The 25689-nt window shown below is 35.0% G+C and overlaps 1 protein-coding gene and 1 long non-coding RNA gene across 2 annotated transcripts in view; both read right to left on the bottom strand.

Moving 5' to 3' along the window:
- ttyh2l (tweety homolog 2, like) overlaps positions 1-25689 on the bottom strand; it is a 103044-nt gene that overhangs the window by 52622 nt on the left and 24733 nt on the right.
- Positions 1078-4213, bottom strand: LOC137489765 (uncharacterized). The gene is made up of 7 exons (XR_011009136.2): positions 4108-4213; positions 3882-4003; positions 2926-3009; positions 2751-2805; positions 2576-2651; positions 2325-2501; positions 1078-1988 (listed from the first exon to the last, which is right to left on the bottom strand). It is a non-coding gene; the product is annotated as an uncharacterized lncRNA (long non-coding RNA).

Raw genomic sequence — 25689 nt, 5'->3', positions numbered from 1 at the left:
TTACGACTATCAAATGTTTACCATAAAGCTAACTTTACGCCAGCTTTTAGCCCATAGAATTTTACTGTTTTTTTACATACTATACAGGATGCAAGTATGCGAGTTCTGACGCAGTCCAAAGCCCATGCAGTGACTGGGTGGCGATAAGGAATGAATAATGATATGGCAGCCTATCACTCTCAAAAATATTAGAAGTTGATTAAAAGTATGGTAACAATAGTGTGGGTTAAGCTTACCAATTTCTCATTATTCAGTATGTCATGCCAGTTTTAATTTTAAGGCATTGTTTGTTCTTTTTTTCCATTTTCTATTTTGCGCTTCAAGTCTCTTCACTTTTCTCTTCATTTTAAACACGTGACTGTAACTGAGCAAAGCCTCAGTCAAATGGTCAACGAACAGGGAGGGGTGGTATATAATTTATTATTATTTTTTAAATAAAATACAGTATTATATTCATTTAAAATGCAGCATAAACATTTGTAACCAAAAATATTTGTTTATTTTTATTATTTGAAAGTTTTACTAAGGATAATTTCAAAAACAGTTTTGACACAATGGTGCCCCCCATGTGTGGCACCCCTATGCGCCGCATATACTGCATACCCCCTTTTTGCGCCACTGGTTCAAATGGACTATCCTTTCACTATGTTTGTTGCTGGTTTTGCCCCCTTAACTTCCAATTCTATTTATGTATGGAAATCCTACATAAGTAAATATGAAAATTATTTTTTTTCATTTGTAAAAAGATTTGTGTATTGATGTACATATTGTGTGTATTAAGCAATGTGTATGCGTTTGGACCCACATACACTCTCAGAAAAAAAGGTACAAAATTGTACCTTTTAGGGTACAAATGGCCCGTCACTGGGGTGGTACCCTTAAGGGTACAAATTTGTACCTCTTTTTGAAGGTACAAAATTGTACCTTCTACATTTGTACCCTTTAAGGGACAATTTTGTACCCCCACCGAAGGTACAAAAATGTACCTTTTTATATTATATAGCATTTTCAGGGTACTGACCCAGGCATTTTGATCCTTTGGTAACTGCATGCACAAATAAATAAATAAATTAAATATTTTGGTTCGCAGATGTCCATTTTTATTTATTAATGTAGAAATATTTCATTACAACTCACAACTGAATGTGTTAAGGAATAAAATTACACAGCAAGTATAAAGCAGACATGTAAAACAGTAAAAAGAACAATTTAGATAACAAATAAAAACTGTTCACTCACTGTACAGTATATAATCTACCCTTAATACAAAGACCACAAGAATACTGTTTAAGATTTATAAACACATTACACAGGCTACATCAAGTACTTCACTTTATAAAGTCCAAAGTATTTGTCTTTAGTCAGAATACTCAGTCATAATAAATAATTTGTCATCAAAATTTTCTCTGTATTTCAGAATGAAGGCAATTTTTCTCTATAAATTGCTTCAACAGTGCAGAAAACCAAAAACATCAGTAGCCTCTTCCTCAACATCAGTAGATTACTCCTCATCATCCTCAAGTGGAGTTGTAATTAGTTGTAACACAATATGTGTTTATGCTTTTGATAAACATGACATGTAAAGCACTCATAACTGGAAAATGTTCTTTGATAGTCATTAGGACCACAAGTTATTTAAAATTTTGCTTTATGCATGAATGAGAGCAGTGTGCTGGATTAACTTTATGATTGTGATTATCCCAAGAGCATGTAGAGAAACAAAAAACAAGGTTGATCACTTTGGTAACTGGAGTAGATCCAGGCTTGTCACCGTCCACCGTTCATTCAAAACATTCCACTGCAGAAACATCAAGGTGTTCTTCTAATAAGATGGATATGTCAAAAATGTATTTTCGTCCACATCATTAGCCCGGCCAATCACAATCCCATCAACTCTGAAGACTGCCGTGACTCGTCTTGTTAACACAGTTGTCCAGTCGGTGGCCTCCTCCTGTACTTGAACTGTTGGATGTGGTGAAGATGGTTCACTGTAAATGACAAAGCAATAATTACATTAATATCAGTCACTCTATCACTGATGAAGAGAAAATCATCATGCATAGAAAGTAAAATAATTAATATTCACTGATTAAAAAAAAAAGTATCACAGATTAAAAGACTAATATAAATTTCATTCATTCATTCAATTTCTTTTTGGCTTAGTCCCTTTATTAATCTGGGGTCGCCACAGTGGAATGAACCACCAACTTATCCAGCATATGTTTTATGCAGCAGATGCCCTTCTAGCTGCAACCCAGTATTATGAAACATCCAGACACACTTATTCACACACACATTTATACACTACAGACAAATAAGCTTACCAAATTTAGCTATAGCGCATGTCTTTGGACTTGTGGGGAAACCGGAGCACTTGGAGGAAACCCTCACGAACACTGTAAGAATATGCAAACTCCTCACACAAATGCCAACTGACCCAGCCGAGGCTCGAACCAGCGACCTTCTTGCTGTAAGGTGACAGCACTACCCACTGCGTCATCCTAATATAAAGAATATCAAGAATTATAAAATGCATTTATCACAGCATATACTAAACAGAAAACAACATACGAACCGGAGCACAACGAAATGTTGAAGTGTCTCGCTTAACAAGGCTGGCAACATGAGAAGTGCTGCTGTAAAATCAATTCCTGGAACATAAGATGTGGCATACAAACAAATATGAAGGAATCCATACAAAGCTAGAATTTAATAATATTAATCAAGTGGAGAAAGTTTAGAAAGAGTACCTTAGAGTCAGATCCATAGCATTCTTCAGTTGATCTCTTATCTTTCGATGAATACCTAGAAAATAATTTTAAACACGTGGGTGTACATTTATTGTTGTTTGTAAGTAAAAACCTACAAATTTAAAATAGTATGTAAGCCATTAAAACCATGGTATAGATAATGAGACATACTTACATCTTGTAACTGAGCCATGCTTTCATATGACATGCCTTCATTGGTCTGATGCTGTTAGCCTGCATTCTGTTGTTCAATCTTGTCCTGAAATACAATTGGAAACTTCATAAACTTCTGGAAAGCAATAAGATAAAGCAATAACTATTTATTTATTTTGAGATATTAATAAAATAGGTAAAATAGCTCAAGGTAAGTTACCAGCTTCAGAACAGATAAGACAAATTATTACATTAAAGAACAAAGTATAATTTAAAACGTCGATTTATACAACGTGGTATGTTAATAATTATTCTACATTAACATAAGTATAACGTTAAACGATATTAAAGCACCAACAATTCTGGACATGAGAGTTTGTGGACACTCCTCAACATTAATATAACTTAGACACTGAAACGAAGATAAGTACAAGCATACACACGCCACGTTTGTAACTAGCCACGTTTACGTTTACATAATCAGTCGCTTTGCCGGTGACAAAATTGTGATTTTGCTTCACAAAATGGCGGTGTATAACCGTCTACAATTACATTTCCTCGGTCAACCGTGGCTAGAAAATGGCCTCAAAATATAAAACATTATCGATAATTACAAATTTCCAGTATTAATAACAAAAGGTTTTATATCAAGGTATATGAAGACTTTAGTCGCGCCAGCTCCGGGCCACACCGCACATTACTCACGGCCCGATTCCGGTGCACGGTTACGGCAGCGTCGGCTCGCTTCTGCCGCCGCATCTGGCCAAAGTAACGTTAACGATACAGCAGACGGACTCGGGCAGGCGAGAATCTAGCCGCAACTGGCCCGAGTGTATTTTGCTATCTGGGTTGCGATTATATTCCGCCGTGGCAACACTTATTAATAAAGCAGTTACGTAAGATATAAGGCGCGAATACGTAACGTAAGCGATAAAGGGAGCTTTTACACCGAGAAAACTAACAGCATATAATACTCACCTTATATAAAGTTATGTCCCTCGGTGACTTCGATATCATATTGTATTAACTTCTTTAATAAGCTGCAGACATCTTAGCAAACTCCATCCTAAAGGCCAACGTACACCAGCCAGCCCGGAGTACTTAAAGCGGGGGAAAGCCGAGACCCGAGAGTCAGACAAAATCAACAGAACACGGCTTCACATGTAAAAATGAGACTGAAAATACATCTTTAATACATTCTTACATGAAAAATGTGGACTCGAAAATAGACTTTTCTTTGAAAAGCGTGCGAAGTTCTTTGTAAACAGCCAGCATACTCGACCGACCGCCTCAGTAACAAACACTACTATAACGTCTCAACAAGCCAAATTCTTAAAGAGACAGCAACATCACCACCTGTATGAAGATGCTGTCACTCTGCATGGTTCTTCTTATTCTACATCCCATATACTATAGGGTCTTAAACAGTTAGCAAAGACCAGTATTTACGTTTTTTATGATTAAAATTACATTCAATTATAAATTAAATTATTAACGATTTTGAGATTTTTTTTATTTAAATACATGAAAAAATTTTAATTATTAAAATATTTAATTCAATCAATTTATTTATTTATTTATTATATTTATAAATTATGTATTTTAGTATTAATGTTTAGTATTAATGCATTTAAATTAGTGTTATATAGTGTCTTGATCTTATCATGAGCTGAGGGTGCAATTTTGTTCCTATAGGGAAACAAAATATATAATTGTACCTTTAAAGGTTCCAAATTGGTCCTTTACGGTACAATTTTGTATCCAAATGTGCTTTAAAAGGTACAAAAATGTACCTTTTAAACCTAAATCTGGACATTTGTACCTTTATAGCCCATTTGAGTACAAAATTGTACCCTAAGGACCAATATGGGACCTTTAAAGGTACAATTTTATATTTTGTTCCCTCTAGGAACAAAATTGTACCTTCACTGTACCTTTTTTTCTGAGAGTGTAGGTGCATAACTAATGCACTCTGTGATGGACTTTTTTAGCAGCTTTTAGTTGGTCAGTGGCGCGGTCTATTTCAGCTCCACAAAATAGCAATGTGCCAACAATTCGCCTTAACCCACCTTTGTTTTAGGCCTTGAAAAACAGGACAATTTGAGTTGTACTGCTCTAAAAATAAGTATTTCTTACCGTATCAGGCTTACGTGGAAACACAACTGGAACTCCACCACTTAGTGCAAGTTGAAACTAACGCATTTGTCAATGAATCTACCGAATTTTTTGCTTGACAACTGAAGGACGATTATTTTGCATTCTTGTATTCCAGAGTACAACCAGCTCCTGCATTTACACCTAGTAGACATCTGTTTGCTGTTTGTGCCACTGTAAAACAAACAATCATAGCAGAGCTCATTATTAATATTTATGACTCTTCCAAATAAGGTAAAAACAGACAATATCATTCAACCATTCGCTTCCCTTCAGCTTAGTCTCTTTATTAATCTAGGGTGGCCATCAATCTATTATCCATCCATTCATCCATCCATCCATCCATCCATCCATCCATCCATCTACCCATTCTTTTAACTGTCCATCCATCCATCCATCCATCCATCCATCCTTTAGATCTATCAATCAGTCTATCCATAGTACAATTAGTTGATCCATCCGTCAACTTATGCAATCTATCCATCCACCTATTCATCCATTCAACCATCCAACCCCCAACCCTCCAACTATACAATCTATTAATCAAAACAATCAATACACCCATCCCTCCATCCAGTATTATATCCATCAATCATCCATCATTCTCTACCTAAATTACTCATTGATTAAGTTTGAATGTAGAATTCAGTTTTTTTTTAGGATAATTGACAGCCTACCTTTGTAGATAAATTGCAATGATACTTTTGAGAAGTTTCATCTTTGCTATGTTTTTTATAAGATTAACCCAGGCTAGTCTTTTAACATTATACATTATTTCACAAAACATTATACATATTTCACAAACGAATAAATCACAGACCTTATTTTGGCACAAAACAAAGCAAAGTTGTCTAAACACATTTGCCTCCAGTCGCTAGCGCAATAACCAAGAAAAGTATGCCCTGTGTCTGAGTTCATGAAATTCATCATTTTGACTCAATTGGTCTCATGGTAGCTTCTACTCTGAAGTCTGAGTAAATATTTCAAGAGCAGCCTCCAGAATTGTAGTCTGCCTAATTAGACTGCTGTGTGGTGTCATAACAGCCCAGCAACCACTGCTCACTCTTCTCCAGACAGATCAGATCGGCTTCATTAAGCAACCTCATAACATGCATGTGTCCAGACTGTCAAGCATTGCAGCCGTTCAGTCCACCCCCAGCCTCCTTATGCTAGTCCCAGCATGATTTTTCTCCTAAACCTCTTTCATATATCTCATTTTCTCAGATGGCTTCAGCAGAAAGGTCATTTTTCAGACTGATAAAAGCAAAAATAGGGCACTGGCTGTGGATCCCGACAGACTGTTACTTCAGTTTGATTCATGGGCCATTTCAGCTGTTGATATCAAATCATTTTTTTGTTGTAGCAAAAGATTCCTGTAAGTGACCAGCTTTCCAGATTAATTATTTTAAAAAGCTCACATGGCCACAAGACAAAGCAAGCAGCTACTTATCCATTCATCCCTCTATCCATTCACAAACTTGTCTAGCTATCGATCTCTCAGTCTGTCATTTCATTAATCCATTCATATGTCTGTCCAGTCAGTCTATCCATAATCAATCTGTATATCTGTAGCACCCTTACATGATTTATCCAACCATTCTTCAATATATCCATCCATCAAGCAATGTCAATCCATCCATCCAATCAATTTAGAAATCTGCCTATCCAAAACTCATCAATCCAACCATTCAAAAAAATCTGGCAACCAATCCATTCATCCATCCAAATAATGTCAATCTATATGTCAATCCATCACTTATCAACCCAACCATCCAACCACCCACCTCCTCTCCAATCTATCTATCAAAACAATCCATGCACCTATTCATTTATTCATCCATCCATTTATATATCCATCAATCAACGATTGCATTCTATCTGAATTACTCATTGACAGTCCATCAATTAATTTGGCCATCCATTCATTTAACAGCTTGGCCGAACAATCAAATCATCTATCTATATGTCTGTCCATACATCAATTTATAATTTTACTGCCCAGAACACTGCCCAAATATGTTCTGGGAAACAGCCTAGATGCAATAGAAATCATTTCAATTAAATAAGATGTAAAACCTTGAAACTCTTTTCATTTTCAACTAACCATATATCCACCAATACTTTCCATCCACCCATCTGTTCATCCATTCATCCATCCATCTATCCAAATCGTTAATCAATCCATCTATCAATAAGACTATTCATGAAACATCCCATTCATCAATCAGATCACACAGCCGTCTGTCTGCCAATCCATTAATCCATCCATCTGTTCATCCATTCTTCCGGAAAGAAAACAATATTCATACTAAAAATGTTGATTAGAAATCTACAAGACTCAGAGTAGTATTTCTTTTTCTTTCTTTCTTTCTTTCTTTCTTTCTTTCTTTCTTTCTTTCTTTCTTTCTTTCTTTCTTTCTTTCTTTCTTTCTTTCTTTCACAATAAATTGGTCCACACCCTCTTATCCAATCTATACATCAAAACAATCCATCCATCCATCTATTTATATATCTATTAATCATCCATTGCTCTCAATCTGAATTACTCATTGACTGTCCATCGATCCATTTGATTCCGTTTGGCTAAACAATCAAATCATCTCTCTATGTGTGTCCATGCATATGTCAATTTATCTTTCTATAACCCAGAACACATCCAATAATGCCTAGATGCAATAACAATAATTTCAATTAAATAAGATGCATAACCTTGAAACTCTTTCTATTTTTCAGCTAAAATTTTAGGTTAACAATTAAAAAATATTTTCATATATCTACCAACTTTTTCCATCCACACATTTGTCCATCCATTCATGCATCCATCTATCTAAACAATAAATCAATGCATCTATCAATAAGACTATTCATGAAACATCCCATCCATCAATCAGATCATCCATTCATTTTTCTGCCAATCCATTAATCCATCCATCTGTTTATCCATTCTTCCAGAAAGAAAAAAAATACTCATACTAAAGAAGTGGATTAGAAAACCACAAGACTTAGAGTCTCTGAATCTTTCTTTCTTTCTTTCTTTCTTTCTTTCTTTCTTTCTTTCTTTCTTTCTTTCTTTCATTCTTTCATTCATTCCTTGCTTCCTTCCTTCCTTGCTTGCTTCCTTTCTTCCTTCCTTCCTTCATTCCTTCCTTCCTTTCTTTCTATTATACAAGTATGTATTTTTGTTTTCCTTGGCATGCATATAAACACAAATAAAATGTTTTTGAACTAATAACGCTCAACAGAATGAATCAGCTGAGCTTGTTTCTTTACTTTCTGATCAAATTTGATTCACAAATCTTTGTGCACCCCTTCAAATGCCATAATTTAATTTCCCCCTCTACCATTTTCTATTCGGACCTGTCCATGCAAACACTGCCATTACCAAGTGACTTAAACCTAAAAGTGGGACAAACCAAACTAGGTCATCAACGGGCATTGTTACCCAGAGATCATGTTTCAGATGAAAGACAAGAATGCAAATGTTGCTCACAATTAAAACAATTGGCATAAAAAGGGGCATATACAATATGACATCCTGCTCTATTAAAATACATGATAGTAGTATGGTAAACCATATTTCACCCTTTGCTTAAGGAATCTCTTAAGCCTAGTTCTTTTAACCAACACATTTTGCATTGTTCAACCAATACCCAGGTGAATCTTATTTGTTGTGATATTTAACATAGTTCTGAACAAAAACAGCCTAAAAATACTTTCAATGCAAAAAATATGAAACCCAGTGAAGGATAATGGGTACTGAGCAGATGGCATAAACTGTCCTTCTATAAGTCCTCAACTGAACGTGTGTGTGTGTGTGTTGTGGGGGCAGGTGGTCTGAGTGAGAATCGTGTCTCTGATTTTCCCTAAGCATGATGGATTCCAGGCTCTTTCCTTATATCATTAATATAACTCCCTCAGGCCAGCAGCATTTCTGCTCCCATTAGCAGTGTGAGTGTGCTGTAGCCAAGCTCACACCCTCTGCAACTGCTGAAATAACAGCTCATCTGGTTACATCTCACTTACAGCCTGCATCGCTTCTTTTACTTGACTGCCAAAATCAAATAGGGTGTAAATTTGAAGAAAACGATGAGTGTGAAATGTGCAAAATTAGCCAGAATTCTCAACCTAGAATGTTTGAACCTGAGAAAATCCAGATTTAAATAGAACTTGGGAGGGTGAATCATGCGTACAGAGACTGTAATTGTCATAGCAAGTGATATAAAACAGATGTTTTGAAACGTGCATGTTTTTAAAAATTTTCAAATACTATTAAATTAAGTGCTAACTCAAATCAATTAGAGGTTTTTCTTATTCATTTGCTCAAAAAGAAGAAAAAAAAAAAATATATATATATATATATATATATATATATATATATATATATATATATATATATATATATATATATATATATATATATATATATATATATATATATCAACCCAACTGAAAGGGCAGTAAGGGGTTCTCTCACAATTTAACATCCGAGTTATTTTGACCCAACCAGTTTATTCATTTCTCATGGAACTTTCTGAATTCATCATGATGCTGGTGGTCATAAACAAAAAGCTCTGAAAAAATAGGATTAAGATAAACGTGCTATTAATTTACCAATTTCACTGTTAAATGCAGTTTTTGATCTGTCAATGTGCGGGTTTTGCCTTTTGTTAGGTCAATGAAGTATACACACAAATTAGGTTAGCTGTCAGATATGGTGTAAATTCTACTTGCAGTTTGTCATGTTTTGTCAGAATAAGGTCATTAAGTACTAAAACTGAACTTTCATTTATTCATTCCTTTTCAACTGTTTTTCCGGGGCTGGGTCACGAGGGCACCAGACACTTCCTCCAGCTCCTCTAGGGGGATCCCGAGGCATTCCAAGGCCAGCCGATAGAAATATTCCCTCCAGCATATCCTGGGTTCTCCCTGAGGCTTCCTCTGATTGGGAAATGCCTGGAACACCTTCCTAGGTAGGCGTCCAGGAGGGACCCGAAACAGATGCCCGAGCCACCTTAGCTGACTTCTCGTGATGAGGAGTAGCAGTGGCTCTACTCCAAACTCTTGCTGGGTGACAGAGCTCCTCACCCTATCTATAAGGGTGTGCCCTGCCACCCTGCAAAGGAAACTCATTTTGGCCGCTTGTATCTGAGATCTTATCCTTTCAGTCATGACCCAATGCTCACGTACATACAGTAGGTGAGAGTATAAATGTAGATTGACCAGTATATCGTATACCTTTTTTACCACAACGGACTAGTACATCGACAGCATTACTGCTGCCACTGCATCAATCTGCCTGTCAACCTCATGTCCCATCTTTCCTTCACTCGTGAACAAAACCCCAAGATACCTGAACTCCTCTAACTGGTGTAAGTACTTTCCTCCGACCTGGAGATGGCAAACCACCTTTTTTCGGTGGACAACCATGACCTTGGACTTGAAGATGCTGATTCTCATCTTAGCAACGTCACACTCGGCAGCAAAACGCCCTAGTGCATGCTGAAGGTCCATGTTTGATGAAGCAAAGAGAACAACATTGTCTGTAAATAACAGAGATAGAATCCTGTGGACCCCGAACTGGACCCCCTTCAGCCCAATACTGTGCTTTGAAATTCTGTCCATAAAAATTATGAACAGAATTGGTGACAAAAGGCAGCCCTGCTGGAGTACAACATACATATAAGTTTGACTTACAGTATTTTCAGCAATGTGAACCAAACTTATACTCTGTTCATACAGTGACGAGACAGCCCTTACCAGGGCTCATCTGATCCCATACTCCCAGAGCACCCTCCACAGAATGACACAAGGGACACGGTCTCTCTCCAAGACAACAAAACTCTCCATGAACCCTCGAGCACCTTGGTAAGGGTATAGAGCTGGTCCAGTTTACCAAAGCCTGGACGAAAACTGCATTGTTCCTTCTGGATCCTAGGTTCAACCATCAGATCCTCCTCTCCAGTACCCTGGCATAGACTTTCCCAAAAACTTTTAAACTCAACTTTCAAGGGTATATTTTTTCAAGTTAATCTTAACAACGTCCCAAATCCAACAGAGCCATAACTTCTATGAGCAATTTCTCGCTTTTTTATCTCTCCTTTGGATATGGTTAGTCACATTAAAACCCATGCCCCTACATAGCCTATACAATATTTGATGTTATTTGTTACATAGCTGTCTTAGCATTTGGAAAGATACTTGATCTCTTGTGGAGTACAAGCAACAATACTTATATTTTTTAAATGCTTTAGCTACAAACTTAAAGAGGTCAGACACACGCATTTCAGTCAGCTGAGTTCACACAGAAAAAGTGATAACTTGTCCCGCTATTTTCTCACAGATGAGTCACATTGGATGGCAAAGAAAGTTCTTTACCAAATATACAGCTGTCTTGAGTAATAGAGTCATTGAAATTAGAAAATCTTTTGTCAGACAAAAGAACAACAAATTCAATTAACTAGTAAAAGCATGATTAAATAACGCACAAACCGATTTGGCAATGAGTGCCAAATGGACATGAGGCCAAATCTTCACAACTTTAGCATATGTAACTTGGTACCTGTTGTAACAACGATGACTTTAGGCTACATGCAATCTTTAGGCACAATGACACTACGGTAACTTGCTATGCTTGTACTGCATACCAACACCCCAACAACTTTTCCATATTTGCCAATCTGGGCATTATCCATTTTAACTTTTTTGTTCCTAAAGAAAACATTTACATTTACACAACTAATAGTGTATTTCAGCACCGGGCCCTGAAGACAGTCAAACATTTTGGTGACATGAAGACAACTATTCTTAAGAAAATTAAGACAAAACAAACCAATGTAAACTTGATTCTGTATGTGCATAGTTGCATAAGCAGACACACACACATGTTGACTAAGACTGGACAAAAAAAAAAAAAAAGGAGCAGCTCTATTGCTTAATTTTATTTATTTTTCGCTATAGTCATGGAATGTTATATTATCTGTGTGTGCCTGGTCTAGCTTGAAGACATGCTTAACACTAATGCAGCTTGCTATTTGTGTATTCCTGGGCTAATGGCTCAACACTAATGTACTGTACTATGTGTGCCTTGGCTACCTTACTGAATTAATTCACACTAGTGTACTTGACTATGTGTTAGGGCTGCACAATCTATTGTTTCAGCATCGACATTGCAATGTTCAAATTTGTAATAGTCACACCACAGGATCTGCTATGTCAAATTGGGAGTACAATTGACCAGACACCATAGTTTATACCATTGTAGTGTTCATGCAAATTTTACCCTTATCATTTGAAGGTATTTTAAATTGACTGTGTAAGCATTTCAAGCCATTTGTAAAGTTATGTTTCTAGGTTTTTTATCAATTGCATATAGATATGCACAGTGAAGAATATACACTGTAAAAAGTGATAATAAATAATAAAAATAATTGTACTTAAAATAAGCAAGTAAATATGTAGTAACTTGTAATTGTTAAGTTGACTTAACAATTTTATAATCATGTATATAGTTCATTTACTTAATACTTTTATGGAAACTTTTACGAATTAAAAGCTTTTTAAGTAAAGTCAACTAATCACGTTACAGTAATTTTACAACTAATAACTATTTTTACATGTGGTTATTCAATTCCTTTCTGAAAACTTTAAACAACTGTTGATTTCATTCGTATATTTGCTTTGCTGTATTTATCTGTGTTTGTAATTAGTAAATAATATTGTATGCAGATACCCTCCCCTATACAGAACCATCCCATTCGATCTAAAAATGTAAATTGTTACCAAGTAGAGCTACTTAAATTATCTGGTAATATCGTATTCATATCGCAAAATATAGGCGAGGGGTCGCGAGACAATGAAAGGGGGTGGGGGGAATTTATTTTTATTAAACCATAATATTTTATCTATATTCTACTGAAGATAAAAAAAAATGTTGTTTATAGTTACCATATACTATATAGTTACTAAAGTAGCTTCCAGTGCGACCCCTGATGTAATTAAATTATATTAAAAACACAGCAATAGCATCAGTTGCAGCAGATTGATTTTATAACACCATGTTAAACTTTCTGGCACATTTACAGCACTCACATACATTAAAAATATTAAACGAAGAATAGAGTTCTATTGGTGTGTTTGTGTGTGTGTGTGTGTGTGTGTGTGTGTGTGTGTGTGTGTGCGCGCCATTGCATGCAAGGTTTCTGAATTTAAAACCACCTCCGAGGATATTGGGGGTCGCCAGTCACTGGCATTGTCATTTTAGGGGTCACGGGCTAAAAAGATTGTGAACCCCTGAACTAGACAATGTGAATTTGGCCTACCCAAAAGATATTCATAAGAGAACTCTGGATTTTTACAGAAAGATCTTTTCCTTATGTTTCCCTATAGATAGCAGAAAAGATCATTCTCTGAGCTGCTGGAGGACTTATATAGTGCTTTAGTAAACACTTACAGTAAATGCTCCCGCTGAGAAATGATAAAGAGTTGCAGGATAAAGTGCTATTTAAACCCCTTAATATGTGCAAATGTGCAAATGACTGACACATTATCTCTCTAAGCTGCAGAGTTAGATGCTGTTCTGAAGCTGGGTATAAATCAGAGGCACAGTTCCTGCTGAAATGACCCACTGCGGCTAAATCTTCACCCATCAGCCATCTCTGCTGGGCTTTAATGGGGTCAGCGGACTCAGCGCTGTCATAACAGCTGAGAGCACAGCCAAGTGAAAAGAACACTCATTTATGATTAGCAAAGATTGAGATAAACGGAAAAAGCAAATAAAGAAAAGGCTAACATTATTCTGAAAATATGAAGGAAATATGGTTAAAGAAGTGACTTCTAATTGGAAACAAGTAGACAGAAAGCACCATTGTTTTACTGAAGCTCTTTTTTGGACAAAAAATGGGCAAAGGTAATATAATGAAATTAAAGAAGTGCTTAGAGGTCATGGACTAATCCAATCAGGATCACAGGCTACCCAAAAAAAACAAGTAAAATAAAAAGCCACATTATTGAGTTAAGGTCTCATTAAAAGGGCATCGTTAAGCATCACAAGACGGGCTCACTATGGTCATAAAGGGATGGATAGGGTCAGCAACAACACCCAGGTTGTGACAATACCCAATGCTGTGACATTTAAACAAAGCTCAGTTGGTACTAACCCAAAGTTTAACAAGAAAACAATTCACACAATTACACCCCCAGCCTGAGTCATTGAGACAAGACGTGGTTCCATGCTTTTATGTGGTTTATGGTAATTTCAGACCATATCATCTGAATGTTCGAGACTTATCAGCCATCTGGTCATCTTCTTTCCAATCTAATAATTTTCAGTTCTAGGGAGCTAATGTCAATTGTAACCTCAGTTTTTTTTATTTATTTATCTATGACAAAACTGGTGAAAATAGGGATGCACTGAAATGGCTAGGCAAAGGACGATAACAGTTTTTCAAGGTATACCGCGGTTTGGAACAGTCAAGGTTTTAAAACAGCCAACATTTTCTGTAATACCGTTCCTAAGGTATGTGTAAGATTTTTTTTATTTTTATTTCTATTTTTGTTTTCCTTTGGAAAAAAAAAGTATCTCTAGCAGAAAAGACAACCAAAGATGCCGTTTTAAATTGTAAAGAAATTTGTGTTTTTGAAACTAATGAAGACAGCAGAAGTCAATTATTCAATTGAATTATTTATCCTGCCATGTTTAGCTACTGCTCCAAAATATTATACATGTTTCTCAAAATAAAAAATAAAATTTTCAAATGGCAAAGAAGTTTCTTTTTTTAACCCAGACATTTAAAAATAATATATTTTAAAGGTTTGGATAAATATATATATATATATATATATATATATATATATATATATATATATATATATATATATATATATATATATATATATATAAATATAAATATATATATATATATATATAAATATAAATATATATATATATATATAAATATATATATATATATATATATATATATATATATATATATATATATATATATATATATATATATATATATATATATATATTTTTTTTTTTTTTTTTTTTTTTTTTTATCCAAGATTATCATACCGTCAGAATCTAATACCGGCCCATGCCTAGAAATGGCTGTATACCCAAATCAAAAAAGAGGAAAACCAAGCCAGAAAACCAAAACACCAAACCAAATTATGCAATTATTAGTACCATTGTATTTAGTATCATTTGCATTGCAACAATCATTTCTGGAGGTCACTTTTGCAGATGAAGACTTATTACAGTAAAAAGTTGCAACTTTATTTTACCCAATAAATGCATGGATAATATCCACAGATTTGTATATAGTCAAACATATGAATTAAAACTATAAAACAAAATTCAAAAAATTAATTGTTTATTAATTTATCAGATATATCATTTATTAGAAATGAGTTATTAAAACTATTATGTTTAGAAATGTGTAGAATTTTTTTTCTGTTAAACAGAAATTGGGGAAAAAACAGGGGGGCTAATAATTAATGGGGATTTTAACTGTATGTATGTATGGATGCATGGATGGATGGATGGATGAAGTGATGCAGAAGATCAAAATAAAACGAATAGACACAATGCACTTTTGGGTCATTTTTGGCCGAAAATTTTTGGTGGCCCAATATTTGATGCTTTCCTAGTAAAAAAAGTTACATGACAACAAAATGCCATTTAAAAATATCAGTGATACAGCAATAACGTATGACACATTTAGGTTCTCTATTGTGCACAATATAATAAAGTAATAGTTTATATAAGGTTTGACCCCAGCTTATTTTTATCATTGCAGCTATATCATTTCTTCTCATGCAAAGCCAAAAGTTATATCACCAGTCTGGCAAAATGTTGGGCCCTATCATACACCCGACGCAATGTGGCGCAAGGCGCAGCGTAATAGTCTTTTGCTAGTTTCAGCTTGGCGCAAGTGTCGTTTTGAGGCATTGCGCTACGCTGTTTAAGTAGCAAATGCATTAGCGCTCATATGTGTGCCCATAGGCGTTCTGGTCTAAAAAGGAAGGCGTTCTGAGGCGCATTGCTGGCGCGTTGCTATTTTGAGAAACTATAGATTATTATAACTATAGATTATTATATAGAACAATAGATTTTTCATTAGACCAAAACAAACCTGGTCTAAACTCGGGCGCAGAGTTGCGCCTCGCTTAAACACTGCTTAATACGCACAAGAGAGCAATAGGCAAATATCTTTACATATGAAAAAATTTAAATATTAAGGATATATATATAGAATATAGTAAGAATAGATATAGGATATAAATATAAAGGATTAAAATATTACAAAACATATTATTTTCTAGCCTACATAAATATGAAAAACCACTGCTTTTATGTCTTCTTCATCTCGGGAGGCTTTTTCAGTTCATTCATAACAATTTGCTTTTGTATAATGTTATTATTATTAGGAGTATTATTTATTATATCCATATTTATATTTGTTTTATTAAAAACAAGCTTAGATTTGCCCACCTGTCAGGTTTTAGACCATAAGGGGCACAACATGTGTTTTAGGATATAAATCAGGTTTTTGAGCACACTTCGTTGTTATTGTTCATTTATTCGTTTGCTGGAAATCAAAACTGAATTTAGAAATAGTTTTGAAACGATTATTTGCGCTTAACAAATGAAATTAATTATTTATAGACTAATTGATGTCTGTGCGTAAAGGTTTCAATATCCAAGAGCGAAAGTAGTACCATTATCTCTCATTCTCACGCAGTAGATGCTCTGTTTAACAGTTTTCTGTTAAAAAAACTGTTAACTGTTTGCTAGTGAAATGCTCATTTCTTCCACTTAGACTTACTTTACGTCATGTAAATAGCAAATGCGCTTAAAACGCGACGCAGCTGGCTCTTAAAGGTAATGGGAGATGAGACTCTAATTGGTTTATTCTCTTTTTTCCGTCCTTAAATTAGCAAAAATGCGTTCTGACACACCCTGAAAGCGTTTGCGCTCTGCGCATGGACCGTCAAAACAGAGCCCTTTGACTTTCAACTGAATAGCAAACGTCCAAATTTAGATGAGCCAATAAGCTAAATTTACAGTGTGTTAAATCTAAGGTCTCATTTAATGGCCATCAACCATCAGATCATGGAGCATCCTCAAAAAAAGAAAGACACTGGTACCAGGCAATAGTTTGGAATACTTTAGTTAAAGCCTTTTCAAAATCTGTCAAAATACAGCCCTAAAAGTATCAGGCATAAATATAGTTCTGCCAAAGGAAGGCCATCTAGTTCAAGAGATCAGGCAAAAGTACAATCAGAGCCTCAAAGTTAAATACATTTACAAATATACAAAACTAAAACCAAAATATAGTAATTGTCTTTTTTGCTTGATTTATATTTATTAAAAATATAATATATGTGTATGTATGTATATATATACACACGCATGCACGCACGGACGCACGCACGCACGGACGCACGCACACACGCACGCACGCACGCACACATGCACACACGCACACACGCACACACACACACACACACAATTATAAGAACCTAAGCTGGATTGTTATGCACGTCTTTATTTCAACACTCCATATTTATATTCATCAAATCTCATCTATAGTTTTAAATATGGGATTTGATGATTAATCATGCAGAGACCATGATTGCGATTAACGCAATCATGTAATTGAAAATGTCTTTAATTTTCTTTCGGAAGTCTGCTGCAATAATAGATTTTATCCATCCATTCAAGGTCAAAAACATATTCTAATAATAATTATGACAAATTCAGCTCTTCTAAATAGTGTCTAAAAATGGTTTGTTTAAAGATCCCGTCTGTCTAAACCCTTCCTTTCAGACAGATAATTGTTGTGATTGGTCAAACATTCATTACCATTTTTAAATTTAATCTCCAAAGGCTTTCACAGTAAAACACCTAATCATCATGTGATGTGAAGTGGATGTGATGAGTATTTGCTTTCAATAGGCAAACCAGCATCTTCTCGACATACCAACAATATGAACCAAACTCCTCCAGCCTCAGCTATAACCACACTGTTAAAGCAGACGTTGTTCATGGGTATCCATTAGCTATATAGCAAGGAATCTGTTACAAGCCTACAGGTTTGTGAAAGATATAAAAGTAGAAATACTGTTGACTCATTCCAGGATGAATTGTTTCTTTCTTTGGGAAAACAATGATTCCATTCATTCTGCACTTTCGTCTATGAAACTTTGCCAACCTTATACATTGACAAAAAAGTATGAACTGAAATCCATCTTCTAAAGTCATGCTGCATGTTTGGTGTTTTGCATATGCCATATCCTTTCATCCACAGCATCCCTCAAATTTATTTTTGAATTCTCGTGGTAGTTTGCTTTTCATCAGAGGCAATGGAGAACCAATTTTTTTGTTGTTGTTGTTGTTGTTGTTCGTATCAATGACATCAAATGTGTTGCAACTGCATTCAGAGTCTCTATTTGAATTTAAGTCCTTCAAAGGAGGGGATGACCTCACGCCACATTTCCGTTGAGTGGTACAGTTTCCACTGGCAACAGAACCCTTACTTGGTAGGCATGGTGTTTGTTATAAAGTGGCAATCTGCATGATTCTCAATTGAAGAAGAAAACTGTATGGGTCACTCGCATGTTGCAATTGTTGCAAGTTCAAATTAAACATGTATAAATATAGACGTGAATCAAGAGTGAATAAAAATTAACAGCATTTATTTATTTATTTTTTTTTTTTTAAATATGTCCAAATTCTGGGTATGTGGTTACAACATTGACATCCGGCGTAAAAGAGAACCATGATGTCATCTGTTAACTAAAGACAAAACCCAAGAACAAGTGATATCAGAGGTTGACAGGAAACAGTAGGCTGAGAAAGGTGTTATATTAAGTGGAGGAAATGAGAAAACTGAGATGCAACTTAATCCCTTCCATAAGCCCTTATTCAGACTTCAGAATGCTAAATAAAAGGCCAAATACGACTGAACCTGCTTTTGAGCTTAACCTACTGTGGCTCAGCATTTTTGAGGTGTTGTGTGCATAAGGGCATACTCACTCTATGTACAGTTGCCTTGAACCGGGCCAAAGCACGCTTGTCCCCACTCCCGTCTCCCCTGACGACCCGCACTCTCATCACATTCGAGCCTGGGCACGCTTACGTCATGAATGATGCACTGTTTAGTAAGTGCTCTCTCAGCTCAGTGGAAATTTCTTTAGTTATATAGATTTAGAGGTTTGAGATGCAGTGACACGCAGTCAAATATTTCGCTGAACAGATCAGCCACTTTTGACGCTCAATAACAATCATAAAGTCCTTGTGCTGTAGGAATAAGGAGGTTTGCTGAAGGTGCAGCTGTCGTGCAGTGCGGGGTTTGCGTCTTTAATAAACTAGGACAGTTTACGTTTATTGAACAGTAAAAATGACTAATAAATAGATATCAAACAGTCACTTAGAAGTCAAGTCTCGCTTTTCAGTTTCGGACTCGTGTTTTCAGACACGTTTTGCATTCACACACCAGCGTACCGCGCCAAAGCCCAGGTGAACCACGCTCAGAGCAACTACAATTCTCAAATGATACGGGAAACAGGCCTGGGAACGGTTCGAATAGCATAGTGTGAGTAGGCCCTTAGTCACTGCAGAAGATGTAAAAAGAGATGAACATAACGGTTAATCACAACCATCTGACATAATTATTCCAAAAAGATGAAAGACAAGTTAGTGGCATTAGATATATGGTTAAATTCAGTTACAGTTATTAATGTTCAGTCCTTAGTACAAAAACAAGTTTTACGGTTGAATGCTACATTTTAAAAGAGACTGAGTTAATAACAATTTAAGGGTGCAATGGAGTGCTTTGAAATGTGCATTTTTGTTTGATGTGTGATGTCATTTCAATTGAAAAATGAAGACAGTTTGTTTCTCTTTGCCAGTGAGGTTGGTTGAGCTTAATCTCAAAAAATAAAAAGCACACGAAAAGTTTCTTGATGGGGGCAGGACATGTCAGAAACTAGAGAGCATTTGATCGATCTTAAGATTTGATGAGAAAACTGAAGAATAAGGTGGCATCAAAAATATAAAAAATGTATCCATTTATCCATCCATACATGCATCCATCCATCCGTTCATCCATCCATCCATCCATCCATTCATCCATCCATCCATCCATCCATCCATCCATCCATCCATCCATAAATCCTTATTTGTTTAAGTGCAGGTAACAAACTGCAAGTTTTGGATGTTTATATATTCTTGATGAGAATTTTACCTCTGTTCGGGAGCTCAGTAACGTATTCTGTAGATATTCGTAAGACTAATATGCAAACACTAACCATCTAAAAAACTGTTGTTAAGATTTCACTGGAAATTTAATAAATGAGAGTAGGTTTGTTAGAATTTAATTTTTATTTTTATTTTTTTTTAACTTAATTTTTAAATTATTTACATTATGTGGTCTAATGAATTTGGTAAGCGCTGCATATATAAAACAAACCAAAACACAAAAACAAAAAGCAAAAAATAAAAAAATAAAAAAATAAAAAACACGCACCAAAACCATACAAAGCAAAAATCAAAGCAAGACAAGATCAAAACAGCAAAACAAAGCAAAAAAAAATAAAAAATAAAAAAATAAAAATAAACAAATCTAAAACAAAAAAAACAAAACGCAAAAAAATAAAAAAAATAACATAAAAAACAAACTTAAACATCCAGTTATTTCCAATGGCGTGTACATATATTTTGTATGGTTACATATAGACAGGTTAAGGGTTAAGCAGGACATTATGCTAAGCAGCATCACGCCACAGCACTTAGCTGTTTCTTACTTTGTCTCGACTTGGAATGTTAACACAATCACGACGACTCAAACTTTTATGACTGTCACAAGTTAAAGCTGTTCCCTCTGCCAATTCAATTTAGTGCTTTAAAAACACTGTTCTCTTTTACTGACATTATGAAAAGCAAACAGTGCTAGCAGAGTGTTAACTCTCTTAATTCTGGAAGTCTGACCCTCTGCAAGATCAATTTAGAGGTCCTTGAGGGCATGAATCGAGTTTCCATTCCATTCATCCTGACTTCCTACTAGAGACATATTCCAATTTCCAGATCCACATCCTACCGTAAACATGATTAGACCAACCAAATGAATGTATGTGAGGTTTGAGTCACAGTTGTGTTTCTATAATGTTAAAATATGATTGTTGTTATTTTTGTATTTTCAAATTTACTTTCACAAGAATGGCAGAAAAAATGTTTTATTTTACATTTTAATTAAAATGCTTATGTATTGTATATTGTATGCATATATATATATTAAGGGTGGAGTCGAACCCAAATACGGTATTCGGAAAGGCACGAATAGCGTGTTTTTACGAATACTTATTTCGAACAAATACTTGAAAAATTATTTGTATTCGGGAGCAAGAAAAACACTATATCAAAAAGCAGCGTTTCCTCCTGAGACCACAGTGCATGCCCGCGTGAGTGAGAGAGAGAGAGAGAGAGAGAGAGAGAGAGAGAGAGAGAGAGAGAGAGAGAGAGAGAGAGAGAGAGAGAGAGAGAGAGAGAGAGAGCGAGTGAGACGCTCAGTCGGAGGGCGGGGCGGAGGTGTCTGACACAAGCTTCTCCACAGATACAGACAGAGAAGGCTCGGCTGAGCGAAAAAAATTCTTATCTGCATCACTATTTTTGTTAAATAGATTTTTGTACCTTAATTGGGTTCCAGATGCAGTTTATAAACTTGTAGCAGAGTTTGATCGGGATCGGGAAGTTTGCAATCGGGTGCTCTGTTTACGCAACGTTAGCTCTGTTAGCGCGGTAATTTAGACAATAGTCTGTTGACAGAGTAACGTTAACATTCTTTTATAAAGGTTAAAACGATGCTTTTGCAGTTGTGTCGAATAGTATGCACTTATGGGAGTTATATGGTACGTCTACATTACTGTCTTTTGCAGACAGCAAGATATATGCTATAGGCTAGTTAACCTTAGCATAGCTTCCAGTCACTTTTTATTAACTTGAAACTCCTCAAATACATTTGGGCACCCGAATAGAAAAAGAGTGAGACTGCTTCTGAGCCATTTCTTGGTCCTCCACCAGTCAAAAAAAAACTTGATGTTCTTTGTGGAAGAATTTTACAGTCAGTGGTGCTGCAGATAAAACAAACTGATACTGTAACGTTATAATGTGTGCAAAAGTGAAATCGGCAGAGATATTAAACATCTGTCAACATCTTCTATGCATAATCATTCATTTCTTTTCGGCTAAGTTCCTTTATCAATCTGGGGTTGCCACAGTGGAATGAACCACGAATTTATCCAGCATATGATTTACGCAGTGGCTGCCCTTCCAGCTGCTACACAGCACTGAGAAACATCCATACACTCTCTTTCACACACATACAATAGGGACAATTTAGCTTACCCAATTCACCTGTATTGCATGTGTTTGGACTGTGGGGGAAACCGGAGCACCCGGAGGAAACCCACGCCAACATGGGGAGAACCCAGTCAGGGCTCGAACCAGTAACCTTCTTGCTGTGAGGCGACAGTGGTACTCACTGTGCCACCGCGCAACCTTCTATGTAATGTATTATCACATGCACTAAAAGCATCCTCTCCTGATACTGTCTGTGAACCCCCCACAAGCATCAATCCACTCAATCAGCACAGCTATGCTCTGCTAAATCCTCCACAAGCACCAAACCATCAACACAGCCACATTCTGCCCCAGCAAGTCAGTTTCAAACATAAAAAAAAAAAAAAAAAAAAAAAAACTTTGTGTCTGTTTTGTGGCTGGCAGATGACAATAGCAGGGCTGTATCTTTTATTATTATATAGAATACTTTTGTTCTGCCAGATCCCCCAGGCAGGGGTTTATTTAGATTTATTTAGTTAATATTAGTTTTTGGAATTCTGTGCATTGGAAAGAAGTTCTTTCAGAAGAAGAACAGTTTTTTGAAGTATTATTTGTTTTTATTCTGTCTATTCAGTGTCCTTCAACAAGAACGGTGGTGGTGGGGTTCATAATATTCACAATGGTATTTTATTAGTTGTTGGTTTAACCATGTATGAGATAATGGCTTCTATGTTATTTTCTTTTCAATGACATTTCTTGTCACATGTTCAAAAACAACAACCAATATTGCATATCTATAATTTATATAATGGGTATAATTAAACAATACTTTTACTATAATGTAAATTAGAAGTGTAATAGAAAAAATATATATTTTTGCGCCATTTTGAATTTTACTCGGATACAAATACAAATACAAATACAAATACTTTTCCCCCCTTAACAAATACAAATACCGGCTGCTCCGCACATCCCTAATATGTATATATATATATATATATATATATATATATATATATATATATATATATATATATATATATATATATATATATATTGTGTACATGGGGTATTTCATAGAAAAAATAGATTTAATTGGTTGAATGTAACACTTCAGTAATTTCCTAATTGCTCGCAAAGTGCTTTGTAAAAAGTAGTAGCTGTTCTCACTAATAAAATTAAGTGCAGCTAACTCCTGAATTATGAATAAGTGTGTTCACCTTACAATGTTTAAACAAGTAATCCCAACTTTTTAGCACATTAAGTTGTTAAACTAAATAGATTAGAGTAATTTTAACTTCAGTAATATGTGTTTTTAACTTCTGAGTGGTCATGTGTCAAAAGCATGTTAATGATAGAGATGAGGGAACTGAGGAAACCAGTGGAAGAATTAAAGCTTGAGTAAAAAAAAAAAAAAAATCTAAGAGCTTTTCAATTATTTGATGATCAAAATGTATAAATATATTAATATAAATAAATTGAACATGTATATAATTATATAATAATTGATGTTATGAAATATTTATTTAATAATAAAAAAAAATAAAATAAATAATAAAATAATAATAATAATAATAATATAAATGTTTTATTATTTTTATTTTATATAATAATAATAATAATAATAATAATAATAATAATAATAGTTGTTGTTGTTGTTGTTGTTGTTGCATTAAACATTGGTCAAAAATTCCCTTGTTATAAAGCGTTATATATATATATTTTTTTGCAGTAGGAGGATGCTATATACTGCAATAGATTATCGTCTCACTGCATGAAAATCGCTGGTTTGAGCCTTGGCTAGGTCAGTTGGAATTTCTGTGTGGAGTTTGCATGTTCTCCCCATGTTTGTGTGGGTTTCCTCTGGCCGCTCTGGTTTCCCCCACAGTTTAAAGACATGTTCTATGGGTGAACATTGTAAGCTAAATTGTCTGTAGTGTATGTGTGTGTTTGTCCTCGTCCTCCTGGTTGGGGGTTGAGGCTAAATAAACCTCATAAAAATGAAGAAACATCAATATGGTGCGGCTAAATATCAACTTCGCATAAATGGCCCTGGGAGTGAGTAAGTAAGGTATTGGTTTTTGTTTTTAAGTAAATGTTTTAGTTTAGCTTACTTAACAATTTTAAGGCAATCGGTTTCCTATTTTCCTAGTAATGTGAACACTAATAAGAAGTTATTATAATTAATTATTTTGAGTCAACAGTTGTGAAGTTTACTTTATTCCGAAGTTGTAATAGAAACTGTTTTAAGTTATGCTCACTGCTTAGGAAAAAAAAAGAGGAAACCAATTGCTATAAAGTTTCAAGGTCAACTAGTTACATTTTACTATGTGCAGACTCAAAATTTGCTTACACAACAAATCAATTTAACTTGAGAGTATTAAAATTAGCTATTTCTCCATTTTTATAGTGTTTTTAATACTTCTTAAAAAACATGTAATTTCTCTTCCTAATGACAGGTGTTCTAATAAATTCAAGCACTGAATTTATATTTTTCTTATACAAGTATATAACTTATTACCTAATTACAAAATTAAATAAAAAAGACAAAACACAAAACAAGATAAAACACAAAACAAAACAAAACACAGAACAAGATGAAACACAAAATAAGATGAATCACAAAACAAGACGAAACACAAAACAAGACGAAACACAAAACAAGACGAAACACAAAACAAGACGAGACGAAAAAAATATCAAAACAAGATCAAAACATTTGTTTGTTAAAAATTTGTTAAAAATTACAAAACAAAAAACATGAGAAATGTTTTCGTGTCTGATAACAACAGACAATACATTAATCTTGTGACAGGTGTGTGAAGGTTAGCATTGAATAAATTCACACAACATATCCGGCTCGGAGAGAGCAGAGGTGGAGGAGGATTCATTTTCACTAAATTAGAATCGAGTTTCTGTCTTATTTCCGGACAATTTGAGCTGAAGGCAGCGGTTCATGATCTGATTTGCATCGTCATTTTTAAAGATCAAGAAACCGCAAGTAAGGTCACAGAATATCTGGCTTAAAAACTAAAAATATCTCTTCATTTGCAGCTCACATCTCACCCATGAACATGCCACATAACAAATCCAATCCAAACACAGCATATTCCTGAGAAATAATACTAATATCCTGCATCAAGTGTCACAAGCTAAAAAAAAAAAAAATCATTGCATTCCTAAATGCCATTTTAACCTTTTAGTACTCGATCTTGTGTGACTTGCGTGATATTTTCTTTCTACATTGTAAAAAGTGATATTTTGTGAGTAAGTTACTTAAAGTGAGTA

The sequence above is a fragment of the Danio rerio genome, chromosome 3 (genome assembly GCF_049306965.1).
Source record: "Danio rerio strain Tuebingen ecotype United States chromosome 3, GRCz12tu, whole genome shotgun sequence".
NCBI classification, from domain to species: domain Eukaryota; kingdom Metazoa; phylum Chordata; class Actinopteri; order Cypriniformes; family Danionidae; genus Danio; species Danio rerio.
Note: the sequence above shows the minus strand (reverse complement) of the source record. Positions and strands in the feature narration are given on the sequence as shown.